This window comes from Spinacia oleracea, chromosome 1 (genome assembly GCF_020520425.1).
Source record: "Spinacia oleracea cultivar Varoflay chromosome 1, BTI_SOV_V1, whole genome shotgun sequence".
NCBI lineage: Eukaryota > Viridiplantae > Streptophyta > Magnoliopsida > Caryophyllales > Amaranthaceae > Spinacia > Spinacia oleracea.
The window spans coordinates 36,668,888-36,694,268 of NC_079487.1; the positions used below are offsets into that span (position 1 = coordinate 36,668,888).

General features: G+C 39.9%; 1 pseudogene; it reads left to right on the forward strand.

Moving 5' to 3' along the window:
* The first annotated feature begins 741 nt into the window (after positions 1 to 741).
* LOC110778175 (DNA polymerase I A, chloroplastic/mitochondrial-like) overlaps positions 742 to 25,381 on the forward strand; it is a 97,091-nt pseudogene continuing 72,451 nt past the window's right edge.

The window sequence follows — 25,381 nt, forward strand, 5'->3', positions numbered from 1 at the left end:
AGATCTCTTGGAGCGCTCTCCACTCTCTCTCTCTCTCTCTATATCACTATCTCTCTACAAGACACATTCAAGAATTCATTCCTAAAAACATCAAACATTGGTTCGTTAATCAGGTGACTATGCAATCTCTTTTTAACCATGTGGTAGTCTATAATAATTGTATTTTTAACCAAAATTACTCCCCACTTTTCAACAAGAATCAACTTTTGGATAACTCTTAGGCTTAAGCAAAAGCTACTTCAAATAATTCTCCACGAAGATCCACTCAAAAATCGCTCAAGAGCTTGTTTAATGAAAGACTTGTCCTCGAGTGTCTAACTGTCAAGTATAGCTCCTCCCCTCCTCCTCCTCTACCGCCGCTCCTCCCTTCTTCTGCCGCTCCTTGTCTTCCATCTCTCTTCTATCTGTCCTCTCCGACCACCATAGCCGACCACCACCACCACCTCTATGTCTCTTCCCTCTCTCCTCTTTCTCCCTCTCCGACCACCAACCCACCCTCTATGTCTCCTTGCCTCCTTTCTCAAGCCTTCCCCAAAATTTTGCTCATGAACTCCTGACAAATCCCATCTCTTCAAAACCCTCCAAAAACCCTCCACCCCAGAAAAACCACCCATTTTTTTTGTAACTTCTGAGTTGTAATTTTTCCCCCACAAACAAAAACAGTATAAATTTCATTCCAAAACGGCGGGTTGTATTAGCAATAAAAGCCATAAGCTTAACAGAGCTTCTGAAGCTATAGCTATGGCGGTTTCTTCACATGCTTTTCCTTTTAGGGCTTCTTATTCACCTCCCCTATTATGGGTTTGCCCTCATTCTCGCTCTTCTTCCATGGTGGCTTTGCTTCGTCCTCGCTTCTTCTGCTCACAAGATGCCCACAATTGGTTATCTTCTGGGTTTGGTTTTCCCTGACAATTTATTTGCAATTTAGATTTATTTTGGGTATTTTAGATTTGCCATTTTTGTGAATTTTATGTGCTAAATTGGCTAGCTAGGACTTTGATAGTGCTGATTTTTCTTTTTTATAATTTTAAATTGTGTTGCATTCTACTGTTACTTGGATGTTGTTTATGTTTGGTTATCAATTATTTGCTCCATAGTGGTATTGCTTAGATATATACACACACCATGGATGATTTGAGTACTTTTTGATTTGCAAGATAAGATGAAGAACAGTGCTCACATGTGCTTTTATTAGCTTACAGGAAGGAGCATTTTCGGAGTCAATATGGGTTGTCTCATAACGATGAACTGTTCAAAGTTGGGGAGCTTAGACAACCTAAACCAATGTTTTCTACCTTGCAATATGCTAACTCTACCAAACATGCATAACAATGGTGTGCATTCGTTGTCTCTATTTAATACTTTATTCTGCATGAAGGGAATGCCGATTTTACTATTATGTGTTGTTTCTTTGAAGAAAACCCTTTTTTCATTCAAGTGTTGTTTCTGTACTTGTTGCTTTGACATGTTGTCCCTTAATCACATGGGCTCTATCAGAAGAAACCTCTCTTCAGCAATAATTAAGGAAGCTTTGATTTCCAGTCTTTGTTGGCTTTCCTTTGCTTGCAGGATCCATGTTTTCTTTAATTTAATCCTTTGATTTTGTCTCATGTGAATCAAGGAAGATAGCCACACTCTTCTGTTAGGCTATGATACATATGACAATTCATAAATCATGCGGAAAAACCATAAAGCCAGGAAAGCATATTATTTACACATAATCATTTAGCATAGTTTAGATGCAAGCACTTTGTTGCGTGCCTTCCCTAGCTGCGCCCGAACCGAACAAGAATAAGTCTTTAGGACTCCAAATGTCGTCCCTCCGTAGATAGTCCACAGCACGTCCGGATCCGCCTTAAGCTTGACCAACTAGGATCGCCCTTAAGGTACTTAGAATTTTCGGCTAATGTAGGCAATTATATGACTGAATTTTTGCTCTCAAAAATCACTTTGAATACTTGAATCGTATATTCAAATAATGACCCTAGGCCCTTATTTATAGAGGTATGGAAAAGGAATTGTAATCCTACTAGGATGTGGATTTGTTATTTAGAACTTTATTAGGACTCTAAATAACAAAGCAAATCTAATAGGATTAGGATTTTAATCTTCGCACGAATCCTAATAGGATTAGGATTTCCCGCACACGCATCGTACAAGCCGTGCACCCGCGCAGGCCTTGCGGCCCACGACAAGCGCACAGCCCATGTGCGGTGCTGCGCGCGCGCGCGCCCTTGGCTGGGCCTGGCCTTGTGCTGGGCCTGGTCGAGGCGTGTCTTGCTGCGTGCGGCTCGCTGGGCGATGGCCTGGCTTCGTGCTGGGCCTTCGTCTAGCGGGCCTCGTCCGATGTTAATTCGTACGATACGCTTCCGATTAAATTCCCGATTCCGGAATTCATTTCCGATACGAACAACATTTAATATTTCCGATTCCGGAATTTATTTCCGTTTCGAACAAATATTTAATATTTCCGTTTCCGGAATTATTTTCCGATTCCAATAATATTTCCGATTCTGACAATATTTCCGTTTCCGGCAATATTTCCGATTCCGGCAATATTTCCATTTCCGATAACATTTTCCGATACGTACCATGTTTCCGTTTCCGGCAATATCATCGTTTCCGGAGTATTCATTTCTTGCCTGTGATGATCTCAGCTCCCACTGAAACCAAGATCCGTCGATTCCGAATATGCATAGATGGAGTATTTAATGCCATTAAATACTTGATCCGTTTACGTACTATTTGTGTGACCCTACGGGTTCAGTCAAGAGTAAGCTGTGGATTAATATCATTAATTCCACTTGAACTGAAGCGGCCTCTAGTCAGGCATTCAGCTCACATGATCTCACTGAATTATTAACTTGTTAATTAATACTGAACCGCATTTATTAGACTTAATATTATATGCATACTTGGACCAAGGGCATTATTTCCTTCAGTCTCCCACTTGTCCTTAGGGACAAGTGTGCATTTCCTAATTCCTTTGTCGCTCGATGCTTGCTCTTGAACATAAGGTAAGAGTTGTCATCCTTATTATGTCCAGAGGTGTTCCTCGGTTTCAGAGTTCAACTGATCAAATAAACAGATAATCATAGCCTATGATTCATCCGAGCACGGCCATGCATTTCACAGTTTCTAGCTCTCCGAGTGGCCTTGTACAACTTTTAAGCATCTCATCCCGATTTATGGGAGGACAATCCCAATCTTGCGATCTTGAGATTAGACTTCGTTTGATAGGTGATTACCTGAGCGTTGCCTTTATAGCCTCCTTTTACGGTGCGACGGTTGGTCAACGTCAAAGCAACCAGTTCTCAAACAAGTAATCTCAAATCACTCAGGTATTGAGGATTTAGTGTCTAATAATTTTAATGAAATTTACTTATGACAGATTTTCATCTCTTACAGTAAAGTTTCATAGGTCTTGTCCGATACTAGTCTTCCCAAAGTAAGTATCTATGCAAATGATTATGACATTGCCATGTCCACATAGTTCAAGAAACAGAACTACTAGTCATCTTGCATTCTAATCGTCTAACGTTTTCTATGCGTCCAATTTTATAGAAAACTCCGACTAGGGACCATTTTTAACCTTTGACATTCAAGTTCACTTGATGGACATTTCTTAGTCACAGGACTGGTCCTGACAGTCTATCTTGAATATATCGTCAAATTAAAGGGACTCATCATTTAATAAACCACAAATTAAATGGAAAAATGAATTCTTTTCATTTATTGTGAATGATTAACCAATAATGTTTTACAAAGATTTAAACTCTAAAACTTTAAAACATTAAACAGGGATATCAAAGCCATTCTCCAATATGCTTGATTCCCATAGCTGCAGTGTGCGAGTTGTGCTTCGCCTGCGGCAGAGGTTTAGTCAATGGATCTGATATGTTGTCATCAGTTCCAATCTTGTTTATCTCGACTTCTTTTCTTTCAACGAACTCTCGTAGAAGGTGAAATCTACGAAGTACATGCTTGACTCTCTGGTGGTGTCTAGGCTCCTTTGCCGTGCAATAGCTCCGTTATTTTCACAATACAGGGCTATTGGTCCTTTAATGGAGGGGACTACACCAAGTTCACCTATGAACTTCCTTAGCCATATAGCTTCCTTTGCTGCTTCATGTGCAGCAATGTACTCCGCTTCAGTTGTAGAATCCGCAATGGTGCTTTGCTTAGCACTTTTCCAGCTTACTGCACCTCCGTTGAAGGCAGAAGACAAACCCAGACTGTGATCTGAAATCATCTTTGTCGGTTTGGACACTTGCGTCCGTATAGCCTTTAACAATTAATTCATCATCTCCACCATAGACCAGGAAGTCATCTTTGTGCCTTTTCAGGTACTTCAGAATATTCTTGGCAGCAGTCCAATGCGCCTCTCCTGGGTCTGACTGGTATTTGCTCGTAGCACTGAGTGCGTACGCAACATCCGGGCGTGTACATATCATAGCATACATTATTGAACCAATCAATGATGCATATGGAATCCCATTCATTCGTCTACGCTCATCAAGTGTTTTTGGGCACTGAGTCTTGCTTAGAGTTATTCCATGAGACATGGGTAGGTAGCCTCGCTTGGAGTCTGCCATTTTGAACCTATCAAGCACCTTATTGATATAAGTGCTTTGACTAAGTCCAATCATCTTTTTAGATCTATCTCTGTAAATCTTGATGCCCAATATGTACTGTGCTTCTCCTAGATCTTTCATCGAAAAACATTTCCCAAGCCAAATCTTGACAGAGTTCAACATAGGAATTTCATTTCCGATAAGTAATATGTCGTCGACATATAATACTAGGAAAGCAATTTTTCTCCCACTGACCTTCTTGTATACACAAGATTCGTCTGCGTTCTTGATGAAACCAAAGTCACTGACTGCTTCATCAAAACGTATATTCCAGCTCCTGGATGCCTGCTTCAATCCGTAGATTGACTTCTTTAGCTTGCATACCTTTTTAGCATTCTTTGGATCCTCAAAACCTCCAGGCTGTGTCATAAACACAGTTTCTGTTAAAACGCCGTTTAAGAAAGCAGTTTTGACATCCATCTTTGAAGAAAACCCTTTTTTCATTCAAGTGTTGTTTCTGTACTTGTTGCTTTGACATGTTGTCCCTTAATCACATGGGCTCTATCAGAAGAAACCTCTCTTCAGCAATAATTAAGGAAGCTTTGATTTCCAGTCTTTGTTGGCTTTCCTTTGCTTGCAGGATCCATGTTTTCTTTAATTTAATCCTTTGATTTTGTCTCATGTGAATCAAGGAAGATAGCCACACTCTTCTGTTAGGTTATGATACATATGACAATTCATAAATCATGCGGAAAAACCATAAAGCCAGGAAAGCATATTATTTACACATAATCATTTAGCATAGTTTAGATGCATACACTTTGTTGCGTGCCTTCCCTAGCTGGCCCGAACCGAACAAGAACAAGTCTTTAGGACTCCAAATGTCGTCCCTCCGTAGATAGTCCACAGCACGTCCGGATCCGCCTTAAGCTTGACCAACTAGGATCGCCCTTAAGGTACTTAGAATTTTCGGCTAATGTAGGCAATTATATGACTGAATTTTTGCTCTCAAAAATCACTTTGAATACTTGAATCGTATATTCAAATAATGACCCTAGGCCCTTATTTATAGAGGTATGGAAAAGGAATTGTAATCCTACTAGGATGTGGATTTGTTATTTAGAACTTTATTAGGACTCTAAATAACAAAGCAAATCTAATAGGATTAGGATTTTAATCTTCGCACGAATCCTAATAGGATTAGGATTTCCCGCACACGCATCGTACAAGCCGTGCACCCGCGCAGGCCTTGCGGCCCACGACAAGCGCACAGCCCATGTGCGGTGCTGCGCGCGCGCGCGCCCTTGGCTGGGCCTGGCCTTGCGCTGGGCCTGGTCGAGGCGTGCATTGCTGCGTGCGGCTCGCTGGGCGATGGCCTGGCTTCGTGCTGGGCCTTCGTCTAGCGGGCCTCGTCCGATGCTAATTCGTACGATACGCTTCCGATTAAATTCCCGATTCCGGAATTCATTTCCGATACGAACAACATTTAATATTTCCGATTCCGGAATTAATTTCCGTTTCGAACAAATATTTAATATTTCCGTTTCCGGAATTATTTTCAGATTCCAATAATATTTCCGATTCTGAAAATATTTCCGTTTCCGGCAATATTTCCGATTCCGGCAATATTTCCATTTCCGATAATATTTTCCGATACGTACCATGTTTCCGTTTCCGGCAACATCTACGACTTGGATAATATTTATATTTCCGATACGATCCATATTTCCGTTTCCGGCAATATCATCGTTTCCGGAGTATTCATTTCTTGCCTGTGACGATCTCAGCTCCCACTGAAACCAAGATCCGTCGATTCCGAATATCCATAGATGGAGTATTTAATGCCATTAAATACTTGATCCGTTTACGTACTATTTGTGTGACCCTACGGGTTCAGTCAAGAGTAAGCTGTGGATTAATATCATTAATTCCACTTGAACTGAAGCGGCCTCTAGTCAGGCATTCAGCTCACTTGATCTCACTGAATTATTAACTTGTTAATTAATACTGAACCGCATTTATTAGACTTAATATTATATGCATACTTGGACCAAGGGAATTATTTCCTTCATCTTCTCCAGAGATTTGGCTCCAGTACCTCCATCACAAGATACCACCACAAAATAGGGAATCTGTTAACCATAAAACTAATGGGGGTTAAAGGGTGGCTATGAGAAGGTGGAATAGGACTTAAGGGCAGTTAAATTATAATAACTATAATTAACGGTGTTTATGAGAATAATGCCTCCATTTACGGGTAGTTTTTGCTCGCAACTCAATTAATATCATACATGAGTATATATAAAATATACTCATAAAACATTTTTCAAAATAAATTGAATGACTATACTTCTATATTGGAATCCAATATGCTATAGTTTCTAAACTTTGACTTGAGGCATATACAACAGCATGAAGGGAATATTATATTATCTTGACACATTGTTTATAAAATCATGAAAATGATTCAAAATGTTGTTGACATATTGCCGTTTGAAATTCATTAATTGTGCTTTATGTTTCATCTCAAGATGTTAGTATAAACTAAAGGAGGATGTTTGAACTTTTTGCACTGAAAATTACAGAAAGGAGTTCCTAATTTGTGCTTGGTTTCACCAAGTACCATTTTGTGAAAAGAGAAATTTATGTCATTGTGAGAAAAAACTCCATGCCTATCAGTATGCTCATTTCCTGCTACTCTTTATCTAGGGACCTTGTTAATGCCAAGGGGATCTGGAGAATCTACCCAACAGTTAGTGGCGAAAATAGGTTGGACTCAAGAAACTCTTCATGAAAAGTGGAAAAAAATGGCCCTTAGACAAAGTTTGATTGAACGAGGACCATCACTATCCAAGGAAGCCACAGACAATCGCGGTCACAAATCTACAAGCGAGAGCTTAAATGGAATTCCTGGGTTTACTGGCGTCTCTTCCGTTATAGGGTCCCACCGTTTTGCAACCACCACTGTTGCTGTAGAAACAAACTTTGATAAAATTAAGGAAACATTTGGTAAAGAACTGCATGAATCTGATGGTAGTGCTACTTTACTTTTTGTTATTTGTGTTTCATCTCTATTGTGGTTTTGTTGTTCACAAGTTGAACAATAGAACTCATGATACCATAACAGCCAATACCTGTTTATCTTGGACAGACGTCGTTAATAAAGCCCTTTGCGCTAGTGGCTTATCATCGAGGAAAGATTTAGGTAATTAACTATTATCTAATGAAAGGAATGATGTGGGTCTGAAGTCTGCTGCGTTGAGTAGTCAAATTCACAGAAAATCAAAAACGACTTTGTCTGCCAATGGCTTATCCTCAGTTAAAGAACCGGATGAACACCGTTTATTTCAGGGAACAGAAGGTGTACATGAGATGTCTTCTGAGCTTCATTTTCTTGATGCTATACAAATGGATGATCAACAAAAACTTCGGACGAGGCTCTGCAGCATCTTCGACAAAGTTCTTGTAGTCGATAATGTAACCGTTGCTAGGAAAGTTGTGCATAAGCTAACACATGAGTACAAGCATCACGTACATGCGTGTGATACTGAGGCATGTTTACTGCTATTAAACTTATTTGGCTATTCCGAGGGGAGTTGTTTATTGGGTGGGGATTGTTTCTGTTGGATTCCCTATTAGTTTTATCTTGTACTACCACTTTGATTAATTGTCATGATGGATGTTCTTGTGGGGAAAAGGGGAAGCTTACTGTTTCCTTCTAGGGTTAGGGCCATTAGGGGCTTAGGGGCATTGAGGCATTGAACAAGTTAGGATTTGATACAGATTTATAGTTTATCTGAACAACAATATGCAAGTATACTAGAATTGTACAATGTTTCAGTTTTTATTGATGTCTATATGCAGTATATATGTGTTTTGAGCTGATTTCTTCAACGCTGGTTCTACTATTAATATACAACTTTATCATGATAGGTGTCCAATATTGACGTGAAGCAGGAGACACCTGTAAATCATGGGGAGATAATATGCTTCAGTATTTATTCCGGCGAAGGAGTGGATTATGGTAATGGGAAAACTTGTATATGGGTAGATGTGCTAGATGGTGGTGGCAATGATATTTTGGCTCAATTTGCTCCATTCTTTGAAGACTCATCAATAAAAAAGGTGAGTGTTTCTTTAAGTGTTCTATACTTTGTATTAATTAATGACTATTAGTATTATGTCACTCCAAAAGGACTGACCTACTGATGAAGCCATAACACTAGAAATCTTTTACATTTATCCGGTTGATCATCTATTAGTCGGATTTGAAGAAAAATAATGTCACTGTGCTTCTGGGTGTTGGCTGTCTGTTCATCATTGATGCCTGCCAACAAATTGATGATATTGGATTCTTAGACAGGCGCATTTTGGTATTATATCTAAGGGAAATCTACAAGCATAGTATTTAGCAACTGATGATGCTGTTGGCCTTTTCTAGTGATAGATTTTCTACCTGAATTAGATATTATTTTCTAAATATCACAATTTAGGAAAGTTCTTTTTGTTTCGTAAGCTTCTTTTTTAGTTATAAACTTTCATTCCCGAAGCAAATGAAAGATGGAAAATCAAAATGCAAATACGGAGTAGTATATTTTAGGTATACATTAAGGCGATTAAGAAATTAGTAGTTGCTTTCGGCTTTTATTTGTTTGAATCGACTAAGTTGAGATGGATCGATTATACTTGTATATTCATGCCTACCAAAGTACCAAGGCCAATGCTTTTGTATGTTAGATTGATTTTTAGTTCTACTTTGTGTAGGTCTGGCACAATTACAGCTTTGATAGCCATGTTTTAGAAAACTATGGGATCAAACCTTCTGGGTTCTATGCTGATACAATGCACATGGCACGATTATGGGATTCTTCGAGACGGACAGTCGGTGGCTATTCCCTTGAAGCACTAACAAGTAATCCAGATGTAATGTATGCAAATGCTATGGGCCATGATGATGATCTGATGGGAAAAATTTCAATGAAAACCATATTTGGCAGGAGAAAGACAAAGAAAGATGGGTCCCAGGGAAAAACTGTCTCTCTTCTTGCAGCTGAAGAGCTGCAAAAAGAAGAAAGGGTTCCATGGATATGTTATTCGTCTTTAAATTCCATGAGTACATTGAAGCTATATGAGAGCTTGGAATCCAAGTTATTAAAAATGCCATGGATAATGGAGGGTGAATACGTTGAGAATATACTTCATTTCTATAAAAACTACTGGTAGCCGTTTGGCAGACTTCTGGTGCAAATGGAAACAGAAGGAATGCTAGTAGACCGTTCATATCTTGCAGAGGTGGAGAAGGTGGCTATTGCTCAACAACAAGTCGCTGCTGATCGCTTTCGAAATTGGATTTCTAAGTACTATCCTGATGCTAGGTATATGAATGTAGGGAGTGATACACAATTGAGACAACTCATCTTTGGTGGCATATGCAACAGGTACTTTTGTTTTTATAGCTTTGTTTTTCCTTTTATTGTGGTGAATGGTTTTGATCCACTCAATGCTTTGAGTAGGTTGACAGAGTGATGTATGATTTTGATCATCTCCTAGTCCTGATTCGAATGCATTTGCTTCCAAAAAAACTTGTGCCCCAAGTGTTATGAGGTTCTGAAGGGTCTGGCACTGAGATCTTTAGTTTTGTTGTTTGATCAAGGTGGAACCCTACATTCAGTTCCTTTGGTTCTTTTGCATGTATTTGGTAGATCCACTTCCCTTTTACTTCTTGCAATTTTTTTCTTTAAACAAGAGTCATTAAAACCCTATCATCCTTTTCCTGTAAGGTTATGATACATATGATATTACATAAATCATGCGGAAACAACCATTAACCCAGGAATACATATTATTTACACATAATCATATAGCATAATTTAGATGCATACTCTTTGTTGCGTGCCCTCCCTAGCTGCGCCCGAACCGAACAAGAACAAGTCTTTAGGACTCCAAGTGTCGTCCCTCCGTAGATAGTCCACAGCACGTCCGGATCCGCCTTAAGATTGACCAACTAGAATCGCCCTTAAGGTACTAGAATTTTTGGCACTTTTGAGCAAGATGTTGAAGGAAATAATGCCCTTGGTCCAAGTATGCATTCTATGTTAAGTCTAATAAATGCGGTTCAGTATTAATTAACAAGTTAATAATTCAGTGAGATCAAGTGAGCTGAATGCCTAGCTAGAGGCCGCTTCAGTTAAAGTGGAATTAATGATATTAATCCACAGCTTACTCTTGACTGAACCCGTATGGTCACACAAATAGTACGTAAACGGATCAAGTATTTAATGGCATTAGATACTCCATCTATGGATATTCGGAATCGACGGATCTTGGTTTCAGTGGGATCTGAGATCGTCACAGGCAAGAAATGAATACTCCGGAAACGATGATATTGCCGGAAACGGAAATATGGATCGTATCGGAAATATAAATATTATCCAACTCGTAGATGTTGCCGGAAAAGGAAACATGGTACGTATCGGAAAATATTATCGGAAATGGAAATATTACCAGAATCGGAAATATTGCCGGAAACGGAAATATTGTTAGAATCGGAAATATTATCGGAATCGGAAAATAATTCGGGAAACGGAAATATTAAATATTTGTTCGAAACGGAAATTGATTCCGGAATCGGAAATATTAAATATTGTTCGTATCGGAAATGAATTCCGGAACCGGGAATTTAATCGGAAGCGTATCGTACGAATTAGCATCGGACGAGGCCTGCCGGACGAAGGCCCAGCACGAAGTCGGGCCATCGCCCAGCAAACCAAACGCGCGCCACAAGCCCAGCCAAGGCAGCGCCCAGGCCTACCGCAAGGCAGGCCCAGCGCGCGCCAAGGCCACGGCTGCGTGGGCCTCGCTGCGTGGGCTGCTGCTCGCACGCACGCGCATGGGCGGCCCTTGTGGCTGCCGTGTGTGTGTGAGTTTGTGTTCATGCATGATTCCTAAAACTATTAGAATTAGTATATGATTAAATTCCTATTCCTAAAAGGATAAATTAATTAATTAGAGTTCTTGTAGGATTTTAAGTTTAATTAATTCGTATCCTACTAGGATTCCAATTCCATTTTCATAACTCTATAAATACGTGCCTAGGGTCACATATTTTTAGAGATTAATTCAAGTATTCAAAGTGAGTTTTGAGAGAAAAATTCAGTCATATTTCTTACCTAAGAGTGCCGAAAATTCTAGTACCTTAAGGGCGATTCTAGTTGGTTAATCTTAAGGCGGATCCGGACGTGCTGTGGACTATCTACGGAGGGACGACACTTGGAGTCCTAAAGACTTGTTCTTGTTCGGTTCGGGCGCAGCTAGGGAAGGCACGCAACAAAGAGTATGCATCTAAATTATGCTATATGATTATGTGTAAATAATATGTATTCCTGGCTTAATGGTTGTTTCCGCATGATTTATGAATTGTCATATGTATCATAACCTAATAGTGGTATCACGAGCCCCTTATTATTTTCATAATCTAAATTGCATGAACATGGTTAAATGTTACAAATTTGCAAGAATTAAAAGGGGTGATTAATTTTCGTAATTGTTAATTAATTGCAAATTGCGTTTATTTAATTATACGTACGCAGTTTTTCGGCAGTTTCTTCGTTACTTATCCAAATCGAGTGATTTTTGTGTCAATTCCGCATGTAAAAGGCATTCTAAAATTTTGACAAAAATAGTTTTTTTCTGCCGAACCCAGAATTCTCAAATTCGAAGCCTAACTATGACTTTTCGAAGGTTTTAGTTTTTCGAATGCAAAATTTCGTAAATTTAAGATGTTAAATTAAATATTTGCGATTCTTGTTGATAAATCTTGAATTTTTGATTGACCTACTGTATATGTTTAACAAGTTTGAATGCCTAGCCTTGTTAATTATGCAATCTAATTTGTAATTATGATTAATTTGTTGAAAATTAGAATAATTTAGAATTAATTTGATTTTCATAATTAATTATAATTTAATTAGAAACCTATGATTAAAAACCACCATAAAAATTGTAAATTTATGATAAATTTTAAATTTTTAGGACCTAGACTTGAATCCATGACAATCGGAAATCAATTGAATAATAAATTTTCGATTTTTCGCCTTAAAAATTATGAAATTAATATTATTTATTAATTTGTCATTAATTTTAAATATAAATTTTAAATTTTTATGCGATTCGTTCATATAACTTGCACGCACAAAGCAATGGACGCTTCGTGTTACCCTTAAGGGGTGTTGTATAGTGCGGGCATGCGACGACGAGCAAGGGAGCTCGTCGCCCGTGCGGCACGAATGCAATGAGCAAGGCATGGTGCACGAGCACAAGGCAGTAGCCCTGCCTTGTGTCGTGGGCCACAAGCTATGGACGAATGGGCATGGGCGAAAGGCAAGCCATGGCAGTCGCGTGTGGGCAGCAAGCGAGCTGCGCCACGACGCGCACTGCCTCGCGCAAGAGCGCGCAGCCTCGCGCGCAGCGAGCGCAAGCTCGCGTGCCACGAGCGCTGCGCCCAGCGTTGATCGCGCGCAAATTGCTCGCGCACAGCGAGCGATGGCTCGCGCGCACAGCGAGCGATGGCTTGCGCGCACAGCGAGCGATGGCTCGCGCGCACAGCGAGCAATGGCTCGCGCGCACAGCGAGCGATGGAGCGCGCGCAGCGAGCGCTGGCGAGCGCGCACAGCGAGCGATGGAGCGCGCGCAGCGAGCGCTGGCGAGCGCGCACAGCGAGCGATGGCTCGCGTGCGTCGAGCGCTGGCGCGCGCGCAGCGAGCACCACAGCGTGCGATGGCTTGCGATGGAAGATGCAGCAGCTATGCGACGAGCGCATGGGCTGCGCGCACATGGCCAGCAATGGCTGTGTGCGTGCGGCCCATGGGCGTGCGATGCGTAGGGTGTTTGCGTTGCGATTAGATCGTTTTGAATGTTTAATTTAAAATTTTTCAGTTTACGTAATTTTAATTAATTTTAAGATTAATAATTTAAATTATTTTCTTGGATTTTAATTTTGAATATTGTAATTATAATAAATTTTATTTATTCTAATTATTTTACTAAAATTAAAATCATGAATTAATTTAAATACGACTGAAATTAAATTAAACTTTTTGGATTCAATTATAAATTTATATGAGCTTTAAATTTTAATTAAATTTGTATGTTTCCGGTTAGACTTGAAATACATTTTTATGTTTAAAATTAGTAAAGCATATGAATTTATTGGTTTAAGTGGGAGCCCTTTTAGTCATAAACTCTTGATTAGGTCTACAAATCCTTAAGGTTAAAACAACTTGATTAGAATTAATAAGGACTGAATAATTGGTAGATTATTGGTGCCCTTGATTAATTGCTGCAAATGTTTACGTGATGCATAATGTGTTTTACTAACCAGCTATGTGGGCCATTCATGATAATGAATGGGTGAATGGTATATATTGTATATGTACTGTTTTGCAGGTTATGAAGTGACTAGTATGGCCCAAATAGGATAGAAAATATGGTCTGCGTACCATTAATTTGAATGTAATTGGTCTAAAGTACCAAAGTTATTTTTCAATTCAAATATGGTCTGCGTACCATCAAATAGTTGTAAATAGTTATAGCTTATCCTATTTGAAGAAAATGGTGCCTCCCACGGAGATTTTCAAGACGGACTTTGAAGTCAAAGCTTCAAGATGAAGTCGGGCCATACTAGATCACATTTATCTTATGCATGTTTTAAGTTATTTATTGCTTTTAAATATGTCTTAAAATGCATGAGATCAAAAGCTTGATTATGTTGCATGATTAAGGATTTTAGTTCACTTAAAATCTAACCAACATAGTAAGAGCCTTAAGTTCCAAACTTAAAAATTGAGTTAAAAGGTGCCATGCCAAAATATACACTTGCTTGGATATCCTTTACATCAATCTAGTAATAGTTTTCGCTCAGCGAGGTGTTACTTATTGGTCCTAAAGGGGCAAGGTACACAAATAATTGTGAGTACATGTTAGTTTTGGTGAAACTCAACGATATAAGTAAGGAGTCCTTTTATGTCGTGACAAAATCGATAGGTTTACCTAATAAGTTCTTAGACGTACCTATCAACCAAGAATAGTTTCTAGACTATTAGCAAAAGGCTTTTGCTTACCTAAGATGTTTTAGGATTAAGTCGACAAACTGTGCTTAGTTCTTCAATGATTTTAGGATCTTGGAATCATTTTATTCACACCTGCCGGAACACATAACTTGAATAAAATGCTTAATAAACATTGAATTATGCATGTATGCTAGAATTTAAGTTTATTAAGAGAAACTGTGAATGGTTATTTATTTGTTTATTCTTTTCAATTGTAGTTTTAATATGGCAAACAACAATTCATTCAACATTCGATCAATTCTCGAAAAGGAGAAGTTGAACGGGAAAAACTTCCTTGACTAGCAAAGGAACTTGCAAATAGTTCTTATGCAGGAAGAAAAGGAGTATGTCCTAGATGAGGCGATGCCCGAAGCCGCAGGCGACGGGGTCACTCAGGCAGCCCTCAATCGTTGGATTGATGCCAACAAGGATGCGAAATGTCTAATGCTCGCCACCATGAGTGCGGATCTGCAGAAAACGTTCATCAATTCAGATGCTTTCACAATCATCAGTGAGTTGAAGAACATGTTCCAAGATCTGGCTCGAGTCGAAAGATTCGAGACTCATAGGCAAATTCTTGAGACCAAGCTTAAGAAAGGCGAGCCCGTAAGTCCACATGTTCTCAAAATGATTGGACTCATTGAGAATATGAGTCGGCTGGATCAGCAATTTTCTCAGGAAATGGCTATAGACACCATCCTCCATTCTCTTCATAGCGGGTATGATCAGTTCAAACTGAACTACAGTATGAATAGTCTGGACAAAAATCTCACTAAGCTTCACGGTATGCTGAAGACCGCTGAAAAGACGCTCAAAAGTTATAAGCAGGATGTGCTTATGGTGCGTGGGGGCAAGTTCAAGAAATCTGGAAAGAAGAGGAATGCTAAGAAAGGTGGCAACAAGGCCAGCCCAACTAAGCAAACTGGCGCCAAATCTGTAAAGAGGAAGGTCAGTCAACCCACTTCTGAATCCGAATGCTTCTACTGCAAGAAGAAGGGGCATTGGAAGAGAGATTGCTTGAAGCTAAAGGAAGATCAGAAGAACGGAACAGTCGTTCCTTCTTCAGGTATTTTCGTTATAGACTGTATACTTGCTAATTCAACTTTTTGGGTATTAGATACAGGTTGTGGCTCACACTTATGTTCCAATCCACAGGGACTAAGAAGAAGTAGAAAGTTAAGCAAGGGTGAAGTCGACCTACGAGTGGGAAATGGAGCACGGATTGCTGCATTAGCTGTAGGAACTTACTATTTGTCGTTGCCCTCCGGGCTAGTTTTGGAACTGGAAGATTGTTTCCATGTTCCAAGTCTTACTAAAAACATCATTTCAGTTTCTTGCTTAGATGCTAAGGGATTTTTCTTTTTAATAAAAGACAATAGTTGTTCGTTTTATTTTAAAGAGATGTTTTATGGATCTGCTAGATTAGTCAATGGACTTTATTTATTAGATCACGACAAACAAGTATATAACATAAATACCAAAAAGGCCAAAAAGAATGATTCAGATCTCACCTATCTGTGGCATTGTCGATTAGGCCATATAAACTTGAAACGCTTAGAAAGACTTCAAAAGGAAGGAATTCTAGAACCATTTGACTTAAAGGATTATGGTAAATGCGAATCATGTTTACTTGGCAAAATGACAAAGCAACCTTTCTCTAAAGTTGGAGGAAGAGCAAATGAACTGTTGGGATTAATCCATACAGATGTATGTGGACCAATGAGTACAAATGCTAGAGGTGGTTTCAGCTACTTTATCACTTTCACTGATGACTTCAGTAGGTATGGTTATGTCTACCTAATGAAGCATAAGTCTGAATCCTTTGACAAATTCAAGGGATTTCAGAGTGAAGTAGAGAATCAATTAGGCAAGAAGATTAAGGCACTGCGGTCTGATAGAGGCGGTGAATATCTGAGCTATGAATTTGATGACCATCTGAAAGAATGTGGAATTCAATCAGAATTGACTCCTCCTGGAACACCACAATGGAACGGTGTGTCAGAACGGAGGAACAGAACCTTGCTAGACATGGTCAGGTCAATGATGGGTCAGGCCGAACTTCCATTAGAATTTTGGGGACATGCACTAAATACAGCTGCACTCACTATAAATAGAGCTCCGTCTAAAGCTGTCGAAAAGACTCCATACGAATTATGGTTTGGAAAGCCTCCAAATGTGTCTTTTCTTAAGATTTGGGGATGTGAAGTATACGTCAAACGATTAATTTCAGACAAACTTCATCCAAAATCTGACAAATGTATCCTTGTGGGCTATCCAAAGGAAACAAAGGGGTATTACTTCTACAATACATCTGAGAACAAAGTGTTTGTTGCTCGAGATGGTGTCTTTTTAGAGAAAGATCACATTTCCAAAATGACAAGTGGGAGAAAAGTAGACCTCGAAGAAATTCGAGTCGAACAACAAACTCTAGAGAATGCTCAAGATGACATTCAGGATGAAACTCAGAGATCTTTAGAAGAATCTGGTGAGAATCATGGTCAATCTAGAAATGTTACCCCGCGTAGATCGCAAAGATATAGATCTCAACCGGAAAGGTACTTAGGTATTTTGACGAACGAGAGCTATGACATTCTATTACTTGAAAGTGATGAACCTGCGACTTACAAACAAGCTATGACGAGCCCTAGCTCCAAGCAATGGCAAGAAGCCATGCAATCTGAATTAGACTCCATGTCTGAAAACCAAGTATGGGATTTGGTCGATTTGCCAGATGGCTACCAAGCCATTGGAAGCAAATGGGTTTTCAAACTGAAAAAGGACAAGGATGGGAAACTTGAAGTTTTCAAAGCTAGATTGGTTGCAAAAGGTTACAGGCAAGTCCACGGTGTGGACTACGATGAAACCTTTTCACCAGTTGCAATGCTAAAGTCTATTCGGATAATGTTAGCAATCGCTGCATATTACGATTACGAAATATGGCAGATGGATGTCAAAACTGCTTTCTTAAACGGCATTTTAACAGAAACTGTGTTTATGACACAACCTGAAGGTTTTGAGGATCCAAAGAATGCTAAAAAGGTATGCAAGCTAAAGAAGTCAATCTACGGATTGAAGCAGGCATCCAGGAGCTGGAATATACGTTTTGATGAAGCAGTCAGTGACTTTGGTTTCATCAAGAACGCGGACGAATCTTGTGTATACAAGAAGGTCAGTGGGAGCAAAATTGCTTTCCTAGTATTATATGTCGACGACATATTACTTATCGGAAATGACGTTCCTATGTTGAACTCTGTCAAGATTTGGCTTGGGAAATGTTTTTCGATGAAGGATCTAGGAGAAGCACAGTACATATTGGGCATCAAGATTTACAGAGATAGATCTAAAAGGATGATTGAACTTAGTCAAAGCACTTATATCAATAAGGTGCTTGATAGGTTCAAGATGGCGGACTCCAAGCGAGGCTACCTACCCATGTCTCATGGAATGACTCTAAGCAAGACTCAGTGCCCAAAAACACTTGATGAGCGTAGACGAATGAATGGGATTCCATATGCATCATTGATTGGTTCAATAATGTATGCTATGATATGTACACGCCCGGATGTTGCGTACGCACTCAGTGCTACGAGCAGATACCAGTCAGACCCAGGAGAGGCGCATTGGACTGCTGCCAAGAACATTCTGAAGTACCTAAAAAGGCACAAAGATGACTTCCTGGTCTATGGTGGAGATGATGAATTAATTGTTAAAGGCTATACGGACGCAAGTTTCCAAACCGACAAAGATGATTTCAGATCACAGTCTGGGTTTGTCTTCTGCCTCAACGGAGGAACAGTAAGCTGGAAAAGTGCTAAGCAAAGCACCATTGCGGATTCTACAACTGAAGCGGAGTACATTGCTGCACATGAAGCAGCAAAGGAAGCTATATGGCTAAGGAAGTTCATAGGTGAACTTGGTGTAGTCCCCTCCATTAAAGGACCAATAGCCCTGTATTGTGACAATAACGGAGCTATTGCACATGCAAAAGAGCCTAGACACCACCAGAGAGTCAAGCATGTACTTCGTAGATTTCACCTTCTACGAGAGTTCGTTGAAAGAAAAGAAGTCGAGATAAGCAAAATTGGAACTGATGACAACATATCAGATCCATTAACTAAACCTCTGCCGCAGGCGAAGCACAACTCGCACACTATTGGTTAATCATTCACAATCTTTGTAAAAACAAAGTGCAGCTATGGGAATCAAGCATATTGGAGAATGGCTTTGATGTCTCTGTTTAATGTTTTAAAGTTTTAGAGTTTAAATCTTTGTAAAACATTACTGGTTAATCATTCACAATAAATGAAAAGAATTCATTTTTCCATTTAATTTGTGGTTTATTAATTGATGAGTCCCTTCAATTTGACGATATATTCAAGATAGACTGTCAGGACCAGTCCTGTGACTAAGAAATGTCTATCAAGTGAACTTGAATGTCAAAGGTTGAAAATGGTCCCTAATCGGAGTTTTCTATAAAATTGGACGCATAGAAAACGTTAGACGATTAGAATGCAAGATGACTAGTAGTTCTGTTTCTTGAACTATGTGGACATGGCAATGTCATAATCATTTGCATAGATACTTACTTTGGGAAGACTAGTATCGGACAAGACCTATGAAACTTTACTGTAAGAGATGAAAACCTGTCATAAGTAAATTTCATTAAATTATTAGACACTAAATCCTCAATACCTGAGTGATTTGAGATTACTTGTTTGAGAACTGGTTGCTTTGACGTTGACCAACCGTCGCACCGTAAAAGGAGGCTATAAAGGCAACGCTCAGGTAATCACCTATCAAACGAAGTCTAATCTCAAGATCGCAAGATTGGGATTGTCCTCCCATAAATCGGGATGAGATGCTTAAAAGTTGTACAAGGCCACTCGGAGAGCTAGAAACTGTGAAATGCATGGCCGTGCTCGGATGAATCATAGGCTATGATTATCTGTTTATTTGATCAGTTGAACTCTGAAACCGAGGAACACCTCTGGACATAATAAGGATGACAACTCTTACCTTATGTTCAAGAGCAAGCATCGAGCGACAAAGGAATTAGGAAATGCACACTTGTCCCTAAGGACAAGTGGGAGACTGAAGGAAATAATGCCCTTGGTCCAAGTATGCATTCTATGATAAGTCTGATAAATGCGGTTCAGTATTAATTAACAAGTTAATAATTCAGTGAGATCAAGTGAGCTGAATGCCTAGCTAGAGGCCGCTTCAGTTCAAGTGGAATTAATGATATTAATCCACAGCTTACTCTTGACTGAACCCGTAGGGTCACACAAATAGTACGTAAACGGATCAAGTATCTAATGGCATTAGATACTCTATCTATGGATATTCGGAATCGACGGATCTTGGTTTCAGTGGGAGCTGAGATCGTCACAAGCAAGAAATGAATACTCCGGAAACGATGATATTGCCGGAAACGGAAATATGGATCGTATCGGAAATATAAATATTATCCAAGTCGTAGATGTTGCCGGAAACGTAAACATGGTACGTATCGGAAAATATTATCGGAAATGGAAATATTACCAGAATCGGAAATATTGCCGGAAACGGAAATATTGTCAGAATCGGAAATATTATCGGAATGGGAAAATAATTCCGGAAACGGAAATATTAAATATTTGTTCGAAACGGAAATTGATTCCGGAATCGGAAATATTAAATATTGTTCGTATCGGAAATGAATTCCGGAACCGGGAATTTAATCGGAAGCGTATCGTACGAATTAGCATCAGACGAGGCCTGCCGGACGAAGGCCCAGCACGAAGTCGGGCCATCGTCCAGCAAGCCAAACGCGCGCCACAAACCCAGCCAAGGCAGCGCCCAGGCCTACCGCAAGGCAGGCCCAGCGCGCGCCAAGGCCACAGCTGCGTGGGCCTCGCTGCGTGGGCTGCTGCTCGCACGCACGCGCATGGGCGGCCCTTGTGGCTGCCGTGTGTGTGTGAGTTTGTGTTCATGCATGATTCCTAAAACTATTAGAATTAGTATATGATTAAATTCCTATTCCTAAAAGGATAAATTAATTAATTAGAGTTCTTGTAGGATTTTAAGTTTAATTAATTCGTATCCTACTAGGATTCCAATTCCATTTTCATAACTCTATAAATACGTGCCTAGGGTCACATATTTTTAGAGATTAATTCAAGTATTCAAAGTGAGTTTTGAGAGAAAAATTCAGTCATATTTCTTACCTAAGAGTGCCGAAAATTCTAGTACCTTAAGGGCGATTCTAGTTGGTCAATCTTAAGGCGGATCCGGATGTGCTGTGGACTATCTACGGAGGGACGACACTTGGATTCCTAAAGACTTGTTCTTGTTCGGTTCGGGCGCAGCTAGGGAAGGCACGCAACAAAGAGTATGCATCTAAATTATGCTATATGATTATGTGTAAATAATATGTATTCCTGGCTTAATGGTGGTTTCCGCATGATTTATGAATTGTCATATGTATCATAACCTAACAGATGTGTGACTGAATTTTTCTCTCAAAAACTCACTTTGAATACTTGAAAAAACTCGTTATAAATTGTGAACCCAGGCCACATATTTATAGGGGTATGGAAAGAGAATTGGAATCCTATTAGGATACGAATTAATTAAACTTAGAATCCTACAAGAACTCTAATTAATTAATTTATCAAATAGAATTAGGAATTTAATCATTAACCGAACTCTGCACGTTTTAGGAATCGTGCATGAACACAAACTCACACACACACACACGGCAGCCACGATGGGCCGCCCATGCTCGTGCGTGCGAGCAGCAGCCCACGCAGCAAGGCCCACGCAGCCGCGGCCTTGGCGCGCGCTGGGCCTGCCTTGCGGTAGGCCTGGGCGCTGCCTTGGCTGGGCTTGTGGCGCGCGTTTGGCTTGCTGGGCGATGGCCTGGCTTCGAGCTGGGCCCTCGTCCGGCAGGCCTCGTCCGATGCTTATTCGCACGATACGCTTCCGATTAAATTTCCGATTCCGGAATTCATTTCCGATACGAACAATATTTAATATTTCCGATTCCGGAATTAATTTCCGTTTCGAACAAATATTTAATATTTCCGTTTCCGGAATTATTTTCCGATTCCGATAATATTTCCGATTCTGACAATATTTCCGTTTCCGGCAATATTTCCGATTCTGGCAATATTTCCATTTCCGATAATATTTTCCGATACGTACCATGTTTCCGTTTCCGGCAACATCTACGACTTGGATAATATTTATATTTCCGATACGATCCATATTTCCATTTCCGGCAATATCATCGTTTCCGGAGTATTCATTTCTTGCTTGTGACGATCTCAGCTCCCACTGAAACCAAGATCCGTCGATTCCGAATATCCATAGATAGAGTATCTAATGCCATTAGATACTTGATCCGTTTACGTACTATTTGTGTGACCCTACGGGTTCAGTCAAGAGTAAGCTGTGGATTAATATCATTAATTCCACTTGAACTGAAGCGGCCTCTAGCTAGGCATTCAGCTCACTTGATCTCACTGAATTATTAACTTGTTAATTAATACTGAACCGCATTTATCAGACTTATCATAGAATGCATACTTGGACCAAGGGCATTATTTCCTTCAGTCTCCCACTTGTCCTTAGGGACAAGTGTGCATTTCCTAATTCCTTTGTCGCTCGATGCTTGCTCTTGAACATAAGGTAAGAGTTGTCATCCTTATTATGTCCAGAGGTGTTCCTCGGTTTCAGAGTTCAACTGATCAAATAAACAGATAATCATAGCCTATGATTCATCCGAGCACGGCCATGCATTTCAAAGTTTCTAGCTCTCCGAGTGGCCTTGTACAACTTTTAAGCATCTCATCCCGATTTATGGGAGGACAATCCCAATCTTGCGATCTTGAGAATAGACTTCGTTTGATAGGTGATTACCTGAGCGTTGCCTTTATAGCCTCCTTTTACGGTGCGACGGTTGGTCAACGTCAAAGCAACCAGTTCTCAAACAAGTAATCTCAAATCACTCAGGTATTGAGGATTTAGTGTCTAATAATTTAATGAAATTTACTTATGACAGATTTTCATCTCTTACAGTAAAGTTTCATAGGTCTTGTCCGATACTAGTCTTCCCAAAGTAAGTATCTATGCAAATGATTATGACATTGCCATGTCCACATAGTTCAAGAAACAGAACTACTAGTCATCTTGCATTCTAATCGTCTAATGTTTTCTATGCGTCCAATTTTATAGAAAACTCCGACTAGGGACCATTTTCAACCTTTGACATTCAAGTTCACTTGATAGACATTTCTTAGTCACAGGACTGGTCCTGACAGTCTATCTTGAATATATCGTCAAATTGAAGGGACTCATCATTTAATAAACCACAAATTAAATGGAAAAATGAATTCTTTTCATTTATTGTGAATGATTAACCAATAATGTTTTACAAAGATTTAAACTCTAAAACTTTAAATAGTGTGCGAGTTGTGCTTCGCCTGCGGCAGAGGTTTAGTCAATGGATCTGATATGTTGTCATCAGTTCCAATTTTGCTTATCTCGACTTCTTTTCTTTCAACGAACTCTCGTAGAAGGTGAAATCTACGAAGTACATGCTTGACTCTCTGGTGGTGTCTAGGCTCTTTTGCATGTGCAATAGCTCCGTTATTGTCACAATACAGGGCTATTGGTCCTTTAATGGAGGGGACTACACCAAGTTCACCTATGAACTTCCTTAGCCATATAGCTTCCTTTGCTGCTTCATGTGCAGCAATGTACTCCGCTTCAGTTGTAGAATCCGCAATGGTGCTTTGCTTAGCACTTTTCCAGCTTACTGTTCCTCCGTTGAGGCAGAAGACAAACCCAGACTGTGATCTGAAATCATCTTTGTCGGTTTGGAAACTTGCGTCCGTATAGCCTTTAACAATTAATTCATCATCTCCACCATAGACCAGGAAGTCATCTTTGTGCCTTTTTAGGTACTTCAGAATGTTCTTGGCAGCAGTCCAATGCGCCTCTCCTGGGTCTGACTGGTATCTGCTCGTAGCACTGAGTGCGTACGCAACATCCGGGCGTGTACATATCATAGCATACATTATTGAACCAATCAATGATGCATATGGAATCCCATTCATTCGTCTACGCTCATCAAGTGTTTTTGGGCACTGAGTCTTGCTTAGAGTCATTCCATGAGACATGGGTAGGTAGCCTCGCTTGGAGTCCGCCATCTTGAACCTATCAAGCACCTTATTGATATAAGTGCTTTGACTAAGTTCAATCATCCTTTTAGATCTATCTCTGTAAATCTTGATGCCCAATATGTACTGTGCTTCTCCTAGATCCTTCATCGAAAAACATTTCCCAAGCCAAATCTTGACAGAGTTCAACATAGGAACGTCATTTCCGATAAGTAATATGTCGTCGACATATAATACTAGGAAAGCAATTTTGCTCCCACTGACCTTCTTGTATACACAAGATTCGTCCGCGTTCTTGATGAAACCAAAGTCACTGACTGCTTCATCAAAACGTATATTCCAGCTCCTGGATGCCTGCTTCAATCCGTAGATTGACTTCTTTAGCTTGCATACCTTTTTAGCATTCTTTGGATCCTCAAAACCTTCAGGTTGTGTCATAAACACAGTTTCTGTTAAAATGCCGTTTAAGAAAGCAGTTTTGACATCCATCTGCCATATTTCGTAATCGTAATATGCAGCGATTGCTAACATTATCCGAATAGACTTTAGCATTGCAACTGGTGAAAAGGTTTCATCGTAGTCCACACCGTGGACTTGCCTGTAACCTTTTGCAACCAATCTAGCTTTGAAAACTTCAAGTTTCCCATCCTTGTCCTTTTTCAGTTTGAAAACCCATTTGCTTCCAATGGCTTGGTAGCCATCTGGCAAATCGACCAAATCCCATACTTGGTTTTCAGACATGGAGTCTAATTCAGATTGCATGGCTTCTTGCCATTGCTTGGAGCTAGGGCTCGTCATAGCTTGTTTGTAAGTCGCAGGTTCATCACTTTCAAGTAATAGAATGTCATAGCTCTCGTTCGTCAAAATACCTAAGTACCTTTCCGGTTGAGATCTATATCTTTGCGATCTACGCGGGGTAACATTTCTAGATTGACCATGATTCTCACCAGATTCTTCTAAAGATCTCTGAGTTTCATCCTGAATGTCATCTTGAGCATTCTCTAGAGTTTGTTGTTCGACTCGAATTTCTTCGAGGTCTACTTTTCTCCCACTTGTCATTTTGGAAATGTGATCTTTCTCCAAAAAGACACCATCTCGAGCAACAAACACTTTGTTCTCAGATGTATTGTAGAAGTAATACCCCTTTGTTTCCTTTGGATAGCCCACAAGGATACATTTGTCAGATTTTGGATGAAGTTTGTCTGAAATTAATCGTTTGACGTATACTTCACATCCCCAAATCTTAAGAAAAGACACATTTGGAGGCTTTCCAAACCATAATTCGTATGGAGTCTTTTCGACAGCTTTAGACGGAGCTCTATTTATAGTGAGTGCAGCTGTATTTAGTGCATGTCCCCAAAATTCTAATGGAAGTTCGGCCTGACCCATCATTGACCTGACCATGTCTAGCAAGGTTCTGTTCCTCCGTTCTGACACACCGTTCCATTGTGGTGTTCCAGGAGGAGTCAATTCTGATTGAATTCCACATTCTTTCAGATGGTCATCAAATTCATAGCTCAGATATTCACCGCCTCTA